Here is a 10706-nt window from a genome sequence, read left to right as displayed (position 1 = left end):
GAGGCACAATTGCTTCAAAAACATAGTTACATAGTTACAACAGTTTCAGGTACGTAGTTACTGGAGATACACGAGTTACAAAGGGAGGGCTCAGGTATGGGGGAGGAGAGGTCGGCAGGGGAGAGAGATTCAGGGAAGAGAGGGAGGGAATAGAAGAAGAAGATAAAGAGTGAGGGAGGACAGAGGAGCGGGCGGGGGTGGGAAAACACAATGGGGCGACAAGAGAAGAATCAGTGTCTGTCGATCGGATGGGCAGGTGACGGCCAAGGGAGGAACCAGAGCCAACTCATCAATAGGTGTGTAGGGCAACTCGACTGGTCATCAGCTCAAGTTAGTTCGGTCGCCGAAGTACAATAGAGGGTTAAAGTATCAACCTGGAGGAGGACATCCAAAGGTTTCAAGGAGAGCGCCTTCACGGTGTAAGGTGCTGGGCTCCCAGTGATAATGGGAACATTCCCAAACCTCCGCTATGTGAAGAATCCCTTAACACTGTGGACCCTCTCAGAGGGGAATCTGAGACTTCAGGGCATGAATGCTAGGATCCTTCCCCAACAAGGGGAGAAGGAGTGCTTTGGCAAGGGGCACATTCAAGGAGGCCGATTAAGGCCTTTATCCGCTATGTGTGAAACCCTTAACACTGTGGACTCTCTCAGAGGGGAATCTGAGACTTCAGGGCATGAATGCTAGGATCCTTCCCCAACAAGGGGAGAAGGAGTGCTTTGGCAAGGGGCACATTCAAGGAGGCCGATTAAGGCCTTTATCCGCTATGTGTGAAACCCTTAACACTGTGGACTCTCTCAGAGGGGAATCTGAGACTCCGGGGCAAAAATGCTGAAACCCACCCCAACAAGGGGAGAGGGATTGCTTTGGTAAGGGGCACAATCATGGAGGCCGTTTAGGGATATTTGGGCGTTAGGGGAGGACCTATACAGCAGACAGGGGAAAATGAGAGTAGGTGCGCTAGTATAGATGCCTACAGCCCTAGAGCAGCTAATGTTGGAGGTAGAAGGGTAAAACCATGAAAATAAAATAAGTAGTCTGCCGAACTGAAGGTGACTTAATCAAAGTCAAAACCCTCATGGTCTAAAATGGCAGGGCTAGCAGAAAGAAGTGAATAAAAGGGTGAAAGAGCATAGGCAGAATAAGGAGAACACAGAGACATTGGAAACAAATGAGGGGAAGGAAAGATGTGGCCCGGGGGACAGTTCAGCCGCCATTTTAATGTCAGGCTGGAATAGGCAATCTTAATAGGGATGGTCACCGGGGGTGCCGGAAAGATTTGGAGGATTCAGTGTGTTAACAGGGGAAGTAGTAAGATACAAAGTTACACAGAGTATACAAAGGATAGATGCAGTGTGGCACAATACGAACCATGGAATTAAAAACATACGAATAATCGGGGGTGTTGACCATGACATAAAAAGAGTGGGGGGAAAAGCTGTATCAGCAATATTCTTGGACGATGCGTGGATCAATGGAGAGGAGAGATCAAAAGTAGTCCAGTGGAGACCAGTGTGGCCGGAGGTCTGGATCAAGTCACAAGATGGCAGAACGGGATTGGAGTGACCATCGGAGATGGTCACAAAATGGAAGGGTTCAAAAGCGACATAGTCCAAAAGTCCAAATGGAGTAGTTCTTACCTCCGCACAAAACCTCCAAGTTGTCCCAGACGTCTTACGGGAGGCAAGCCAGGCAGGATGGTAGTAGGAGAAACAGCGGCAGTCAAGTCAGGAGGTGGAGGGAGGGTTGGGGGGAGACCCTCAGCCCGGTACCTCTGCGACCATCAGGAAAAATAAAGTCAGATGGTATCGGCGGTGATTGTGATGGAATCTGCCAAAGAGGAAGTCAGGAAGCGGCGTGGAGCAGGGCTCAAAGAAACGGGAGGAAGAGAGAGATGGCAGAGCAGAGTGGAGCCACAGCTCCAGCCCCGGGGGTCCGGCGGCGGACTGCACCGAAGAAAAAGGCTCATCACGGTAAAGCTGAGGCACTCGCCTCAGCAGCTCTGCCATTGGTAGAGCACTGTTGTGTTGGTTCATGTTGGGGGCGTGCGAAAAGGCGACAGTACAAGGACCGGCAGCCCCGCCAGAAGGGACACCCAGGGAGGACCTCACTCCGAGGACCCACGTAGTCTGCGGGGAAAAGGAGGCACGAGGGAGCACGTCCCAGACCAAAGGAGAGCTCGAGGCACCTGGGTCACAGAGACATGAGCCCGCAGGGCGATCTCTGGGTGTGCAGGGCGAAGACCAAGGAGTAGCCCACAAGCCCAAGAGCCCGTCTTGGAACCCGGGTCCCGGAGCAAGGGGGGAAGGGGCCCAAACTGCCGAGCCCCAAGCCTCCGGTCGAAATCCAGGGAGTTCAGGGCTAAGAACAAAGAAGGGGAGGCTCAGCAAATATGCGGACCGGCGCCCAGTCTCGGAGCCCCGGGAGCTCTGTGCCTAGATCCAGATGGGAGCACAAGGGACCGAGCCGAGCCCAGGTCAGCTGCAGCAGGGGGAGGTCATCACCTCCCCAGGACCACAACGCACCCCGCAGTCTTGTGCGCTCAGGCCAAGTGCAGACTCCGGAGCTAAGGAGTGAAGGACAGCAAGGGGGCAGATCAACCATAGGTTGTGGCATCAAAGCACCGCATCCGACCCAGAGAAGCCCTGGCTCCGCTTCATCAACAAGTCAGCAATGGTCCGTGGAAAGGCGTCTGTGTCATCAGCAGGATTCAGGTAGTGATTTTCTTCTGTTTATCCTATGAAATTGCAGTTTATCTTAAAATGAGTAGTTGCATTACGTAGCGGTGGGCTTCATCTAAGTAGTGCTGTCGAGCAGAACGATGGAATGTGAGGCATAGGCAGGGATTTTCACAGAATTGTGATCCCAAGTCCAGGAACTTCGGTCGGGAGCTCCAGCTCGGCGGCCATCTTCAGGTACATTAATGGAGACAACTTAAAATCGGATAACTACAGCGGGATTAGGTGGCTAAAGTATGTTGAGCAGAAACTGACCGCCATTGTATTGAAAGATCTTTTTAAGGATCCAACTATCTGTAGAAAATTATCGAGATGGAAGCTGATTGACACATTTATGTTGTGGACTCAATACCTTAGAAGGGAAAGAAACTATAAAAGTCAGTCAGCCCTCATGTATGAACTAACCCCAGCCCTGCATGAGAGAGGGTATTTTTACCTAGCTGACTTTACCACACCGCATCACGAACTTATTCACTAAAATCGGATACCGTTAATGTTAGGATATCCAGGGAAGAGATTTAAGCACTCTGAATTGTCCTTTTGTCCCAGTGATACGCATTCACTCCAAAATGACCTTCATGCAATATTTTTTTGTGAATTCTAGTGACAGGAAAGAGAGACATTTATTGTCCCGATTTTAAAGCGATACAATTTTAAACTCTGTGAAGTAGCACTGTATTTTTTAATATCCTTTCCAAACCCTTTTGTGTGATTCGCAGTTGCATCATTTTTATGGGCTTGTATGAAAAAAGGAAACAAGCGGGCCCATAATTATCCCACGGACTTTCTTTTTAAAATTCTTTGTCATTTTAACACTCAATGCTTTTAAATTGATTTTAAATTGACAAAAGCATACATGCAGATTAAATTAAATGTATGATGAAATTGATTTGGAGGTCGTCTTTAACTATTAGGATTTGTGTTCCATATAATTGTATGTTTTAATGGGATTTTATTTTATGTACATTTATGATCTTACCTGAAAGATCAACTAAAGAATTGACTTGATCGACTTATGCAAACATGTCTATTAGTCTCTACTATATTGTATAAAATGTACCAAGGCCTGAAAGCTTGATGCTACCTGCGGCTACAACACCTATTCCTCAATTCAAAGAATGGGCCTAGAAAACATGGTTTTACCACTACCATGTGTAGCCTGACTGCTATCACACCTGTCACACCTTTTAAAATAACCCTTTTTAACAGGCAAGAAACCCTGCTTTTAAATATTAATGTCACTCCTATGTATATCCTATGTTTATCATATTGTCCACAAGTTATTGTGCCTGATATTTAAAAGTGGTACATGCGCTAGATTAAAACTGGCACTTAACTGATTAGGCTCCAAAAGCTATTTCACCTGTAGGGCTGGGGCTGAATCCTAGAAAATGTCAGAGTACAGATTATTAATTTTAACCTGCAACTTTTGCAGGAACCAGCTAAAATAGTCATTCAAATACTATTTTTCAATGTATTAAAAATCCAATTCACTGGCAAAGTTAGGTTTTTAAGTAACTTTTAGAAGGTTAAATTTTTTCTGCCTAAGATCCTAGGGCTAATTAGTGAAAGCTCTCTAGCAGCTGCCCAATCTGTGCTTGGCCTTAACGGGGTGTAAAAACTGCTACCAGAGCAGAAACTATTTCCTGGATATGGGAATTTTTTTTTCTTCTCCTTGCAGGAAGATCAGTTAAGAAGGACTCAGGAAGTTCATTAACTTGTAAAGAAGTCTCCCCTTTAAAAAGTAAATCTAAGGCTAGACCTGGAGAAATCAACCCTTGGCACCTCAAGCCAGGCTGGCACTATAACAAGTGGGGGTTGGGGGGGGGGGGGGTTGGAGTTCTACCAGAACCAGATTTATGTGACTACAGAGGAAGGGACTACTCATTCCCTGGCCACACATCTGGGTGCAAAAAAACCAATGATAGACAAAATGCTGAATTAATCAGACATTCACCCCCAGTCACAGATCTTGGTCAAATCCATTGTTTATTGCATACCACACCATTAAAGTTTAGACCCAACCATATGCAATTCAGTCTTGACCCGGACTGCCAGGCCAGGTCCTCCCTGGACCAGAAATAAGCATCCTAGTATCGAAGGATCAGAAGTGAACTGGACTTGCTGTCTGTGACCAGAGAAGAGCCCCAAAGGATAGGACCTGTACCCAGGACAAAGTGATGGACCCCAAGTGTGAGTTGACTCACTTCGTACTTGCTAACGTGACACAAGCTGCAATAGATCTTTTTCTGGAAGTAATCAGTTGACCAGTACCAACCTGACCTGGACTGTGCCTTGCTGGTGGCCTCTGCAGGAGTGCATCCTTGCCTCTAAGTGCTGACCCTGAAGTCGTGGGATCCTTAAAAGTGACTAAATTGACCTGCTCATCAAACCTTGAAAATCATGATATGGACTTCCAAGACCTCTGGAGATGTCAGAGGAACCGTTTGGCAAAGGTGTCAGATTTTGATTCACCTTGCTTGGATACAGCTTCAGGTTCACACAGCTGGATGATCTTTAACCAGGACAAATTCAAACAGTGTATATGACCTGCACTCTATCATGGTCAATTGAAATTGTGCCTAGTTCTCAGTCTCCGATTTTCATAGACTATCATTGGTGCTTAGTACTTTTCAGCCATATTTTTACCCAACAATTTAAAATTCAGATCTAGAGTTTCCCTTATTGGATACTTGTTGTTTTAGTGTCATTTTGTTTTATACATTTTACTCTCCTTTCCTAATTCAGTTTGGGATATTTATTGACTTTAGGGTTCATCCTGACATGTTAGTGTCAAATATCCCCTGTTTCTTTCTTTACCCCAGCATTAAGAGTTTAGATCTAAGAGGTGGTGGAGAAGTTGTAATCTGTGTAGTAACGTCATGCTGATCAAATGCACCTACTGAGCCCACTGAGTTTACAACTGCTCCATCTTGTGTCCTAGCGTCCTGATCTGCCTTCGTCTACTCTTTAAGAAATCGCCGACCTCTGATGAATTAGGGCTTTTACTGTGGATGTACCTTAATTGACTATGCCTCGATTAAGTATACTAGAATGGGTATGGGCCTGAATTATGCACACATAGCAGCTTAAAGCATAACCTAGAGCACAGTCACCCATGCCCAAAGACAAATCTCTGGGATTTTCTCAAAGTAGGAGCCTTGAGAGACAAAGGACAAAATCCAGAATCCCATTCCTGCCTTGGTCTTTCAATCAGCATGACCATGAAGATGTTGTAATGTCTATTCCTAAAGAGAACCTGACCAGGCTATTAGACCAAAGTATTGAAGCAGACACTAGTTCATTAAGAGCTGTATGGAGCTCCATCGAATGCGACAAATTCTACAGGCATTGCATCTGAATCTCCATCCGTTAAATCTGCTAACTGTAATTAAAGAAAAACAGCATATTTTCTGTCTGTGTCAATCCCTGGACTCCTTACCAGAGCCCCAGAAACAAGTTAGAATAGAGATCCTGATGTGCAAAGGTTTTTACAGTTGTAAAGCCTGTGAGCTGCAAAATCACAGTGTTTGCGGCAGCAAAATACCTCCTATTATTTTCAAAAGCCCCTTTAAGAGTCAGAAAAATCTTTTCTATTCATGAAAGGGCTTTTGCACTCTATTCTGATTGCAAAAAGGAGAGAGTCATGAAAGGGGAATTGCCCCCTATTTGCCATTTGGAGGGCAATTTATCAATGGTTTGTGACTTCAAATAGAAAACATTTATCTTGTGTAAACAGTACAGCTCCTATAAGGAGATTGGCCTGATTAAAAATAAAAAATCATGTTTGGAAATACAAACACACGGGCAGTGTTTGCTGTGCCTTGCAGGCTACCATCTCTGTGTTTGCAGCCAACTCCACACATCTCAAAGAAAACAAAGAAAGTCTGTTTTTGAGGATGAAAACCCTTACCTACCAGCAGGTGGCATGCTTTATCATTGGGGTTCTCCTCACCTCACCAACAAACAAGTCAGTGGAGTGGGCTACAATTCTCAGTAATTTTTTAGATAGAAGTTCTTAAACAATGATCAGTGGGATATTCAAATAAAAGCTGTATAATGTGGGTGTTGGTTAGCAGAGAGTAGTGCAAAAACAAAATTGTTTATAATAAACTAAGTGAGTTAAATATGCCTCACAGTGGACAAAATTCAAATGTTAATCACTTACCCTGAAAGGCATCATTAAAAGGAATTATACCAAAATCAGGGGATCAACTTCACCCTTATAGGGGTAACGAGGTCGACATGTTTCAGTCATTCATAATGACCCTACAAGGAGGTGTATGGCATTGATCAGGATCTTCATAGACAACCATATCACTCTTTAACTGTAGTTATTTAAAAGTTACAAACTTTATATCCGACATATTTTTAACTTGACCAAGATCGTCTATATATGCAACATCGGGTCTGATGTTCCTAACTCACCTACATGTATGAAAAGACGCAGGCAGGGCTCATCAAAGGTCCACTGACACAAAAGTTAGTCTGTTCACTGCTATTGGCGGACATGTTTTGAGCCTCCATATATTTAAACCAGAGCAAACATGAACGTGAAATTTGCAATTGTGCAGATGCAAATGGTGAATTACCTGATTAATATTAATTAGGAAGGTCATTCTGCAGCGCCCTGCGAATGGGGATTCTTTTTCCACAAAGTCGACACATCATTTGTGACCACCTTTTGCGAATGGAATCATTTTCCATGAGGCCCAAAAGTGCATGATAAATTCCTCCTTCCCTGGATTTTGATTGCTCTTCATCTATTGGTTACACCTCTCCACTACTATTTAGCGATCTAAAGTGATGTCCTTTTCATGCTTTTCATTCTTTTTTATCTTGACCATTCCTCTTTATGCTTTCAATTCACTTTAGTGTGGTACCCAGTTATTTGATGTATTTTCTTCATGACTGTAATGGTTGATATCTGTTTGCACAAAAGGCCAAACTTTTTGAATAATTTAACATGATATAAACCCAGATTAGACAGAAATTAGAAATAGACATGATAGGTTTGTCTTTACGTGAAAAGTTAATTTAGCCCTTGATTTGTTCTGCTAATTTTATTCATCATAAATACAGGACTGTAGGTACCAGAATGTAAAGGGAAACAGTTGAACAAGAATGAGCTGGTCATCACACCTAGCATGTAAATGGTAATGGAAAGAGTAGGAGAGCCCTTGTCCTGCATAGATGGAGAGGTGGGAGAGAAAGCAAAGCGGAGCCTCCTTGAATTTCTACCTGTTCATGTACTGTATTTTAATTGTATTTATACAGCACTTACTATCCCTGACACACTACTCTGGAGCTCTAAGTGTTAGTGGTGGATTAGTATAGGGAAATATGAGTGGTTAATTTGAGGGGGGGGACATGTGAGTCTGTTAGTTTTTTAAATAGGAGAAAGGAGTGATAGAGGAAGGAAGAGTCTAGGAAATGTTATGTCGGAGATCATATTAGTTAGATGAGGTTTAGGATGAGTCAAAGGAGGGATAGAGGAGGTAAGAGTCTAGAAAGGGTTGTAAGGGTGAATCATAGTAGTAGACTGAGGTTTGGGGTCAGTCAAGGAGTGATAGAGGAGGTAAGAGTCAAGAAAGGATCTTAGGGAGGTGATGGCAGTAGAATGAGGTTTCGGATGAGTCAGAGAGTGGAGGTAGAGGATATGTGTAGAGAGGTATAGGCTAAGTAGTGCATCGGATGGAGTTGAAGGGTTTTATCTTCTTTTTTTCTTTCTACCGTATAAGAAAAGTAATAAAATCTATAATACATAATTACAGAGAAAGGGTATACATGTATAATATTGGAGATATAACATTGTATTGTATATAATTTCATTTTTGCAAGTATGGATAGATAGAAATTCAGACTATCAGGTGTTGCTGTACGCAAAAGCTTAATTATTTGTTTTTTTTAAATATATTTTTATGAGTGTTTTTTATTTTTTTTTATTTCCCTCAATATTTCAATGGTGAAGCACTTATAGATACAATTGTTAATACCATATTTCATAGTGTGGTAGACAAATATGTAGAAAGAGATCAATAAGCATCTAACAAAATAACGTATTTGAACAACTATGCAGTGACCTGTATACATTTTAAGCATACCTCAATTTATAAATATTTATATTATTTTTTAATCATAAGTAATATATACATTTGTTTATCAGACCTAAAGAATAACGAGACATTTTTAAACCATAAGTAGTGCATACATTTTGACAAAGAAATGCACAATTCTAAATAATACATATAATCAAATTATACATATTTACAGCATATGCTGTACATTTGTGTTTGAGTTGTGGTCATGTAGGAAAGGGCCAGCTCTTGAGTAATTTTCTGAAGATAAGATGGTTATCAATGGCTCTTATGTTTGTGGGTAATTAATTTCATAGTTTGCCTGCTTGAACAGAGAGAGATGTACCACCCATTTATTTTTATCTTATATGCTGGGGTTTTGAGGAAAGGTGCCAATCTTGAGCAAAGGTTCCTTCGTTGAATGTATTTAGTGATTTTCTTCCCTGATGAAAAACAGCCCTGTCCCATGTATTGCTTTGTAGGTGATAAAAAGCAACTTGAAGGTAGATCTTCTGGTAACTGGTAACCAATGGAGGGTCCTCAAAGCAGGGTAGATGTGGGCTTGTGGCTTTACATATAGGAGTAGACTGACAGTAGATATCTAAATCCGTTGTAATCTTTTCATACTTCATAAAGATGAACTGTGGTAGAGGCCATTGATGTAATCTAGTTTAGACAGTACAAGAGATATAGTAGCCTGGACTTTGTGTGAAAATCCCAGGTGGAGGAAAATGCATCACAGTGTTTTCATGGCAATGAATCTTAATCTTGCTAATTTGTCCACTTGGGCATTCATTGAAACCAACTCCCTCCCCCAAGCCTTAAAAACATCCCTGTTCCCAGCCCTAAAAACAAACCCACCCTGCCCTAAGCCCTAAAAATGACTGCAACACCCCCTGAGCCCTATAAACTTCCCTGCCACCCTAAAAAGTTTCACGATCCCTGCCATCTGCCCTGACCCCTAAAACGGCCCCCAAGCCTCTTCCCTGGCACATAAAACTCCCACCTCCCTCCTAAAAACCAACCTCCTCCCAAAAGCCCTAAAAACTACCCCAACACCCCTGAGTCCTAAAAACTTTCCTGCCCCCCAAGCCCTAAAACCTACCCACCCCCAGCCCTGAAAACAACCCCGTGCCCCAGCCCTGAAAACTATCCTAATCCCCCCAGCCCTGAAAAATACCTGACATCCCCAGTCCTGAACACTCCCCCATCCCCCCAGCCCTGAAATCTACCCAAACCCCAAGGCCTGCAAACTACCCCGACCCCTCCAGCCCTGAAAAATGCCCCAACCCAAGCCCTAAATACAAATCCTCAACCCATAAAAACTACTGCCTCAAAACACAGCCCAGCCCTAGCCTCACTTACCTCACCATGTCCTCTGGTTCTCCCGATCCTTCCTACTTCAGCCAGCCAGCACCTAGACCACGTACTGCCTTAACCACGCAATGTGTGGTTAAGGCAAGCGTGGTAGCGCTTGCGTTGTCAGAACACGAGTGGCTTTGCCTGTGTTATTCTGACTGTTTACCCATGAAAAGTAGTGCAACTACCCTGTTCTGGTCTACCATGTTTTTAAAGTCATTCCAGGTAGTGATGAGTTCAGATTATGTGCCTCTTCCTGGATGGAATGCTATTTTTAAGTCAGAAAGTATTGCATTAGCTACAATAAATTGTGACAGCTGGGTGCATGCTGCGAATGGTTCCTGGTCCGAACATATGGTGTTTTGTAGGAACAAGTTCTCAAAGGCCTCCATTTCTATTCTCATCCTTTGACGGCCTAAGAGAATAGGTGACATTTTAGCCATTGTAATTTTTTTTTAAATTCCAGTACATAATAATAGCCACTTCTGGCGCAGATGTTTGGGGCATTTTTAGGAGTCACACGATCCAACAA

Source organism: Triturus cristatus, chromosome 4_1, assembly GCF_964204655.1.
Source record: "Triturus cristatus chromosome 4_1, aTriCri1.1, whole genome shotgun sequence".
Lineage (NCBI taxonomy): Eukaryota > Metazoa > Chordata > Amphibia > Caudata > Salamandridae > Triturus > Triturus cristatus.
This window is presented reverse-complemented; position numbering follows the sequence as displayed.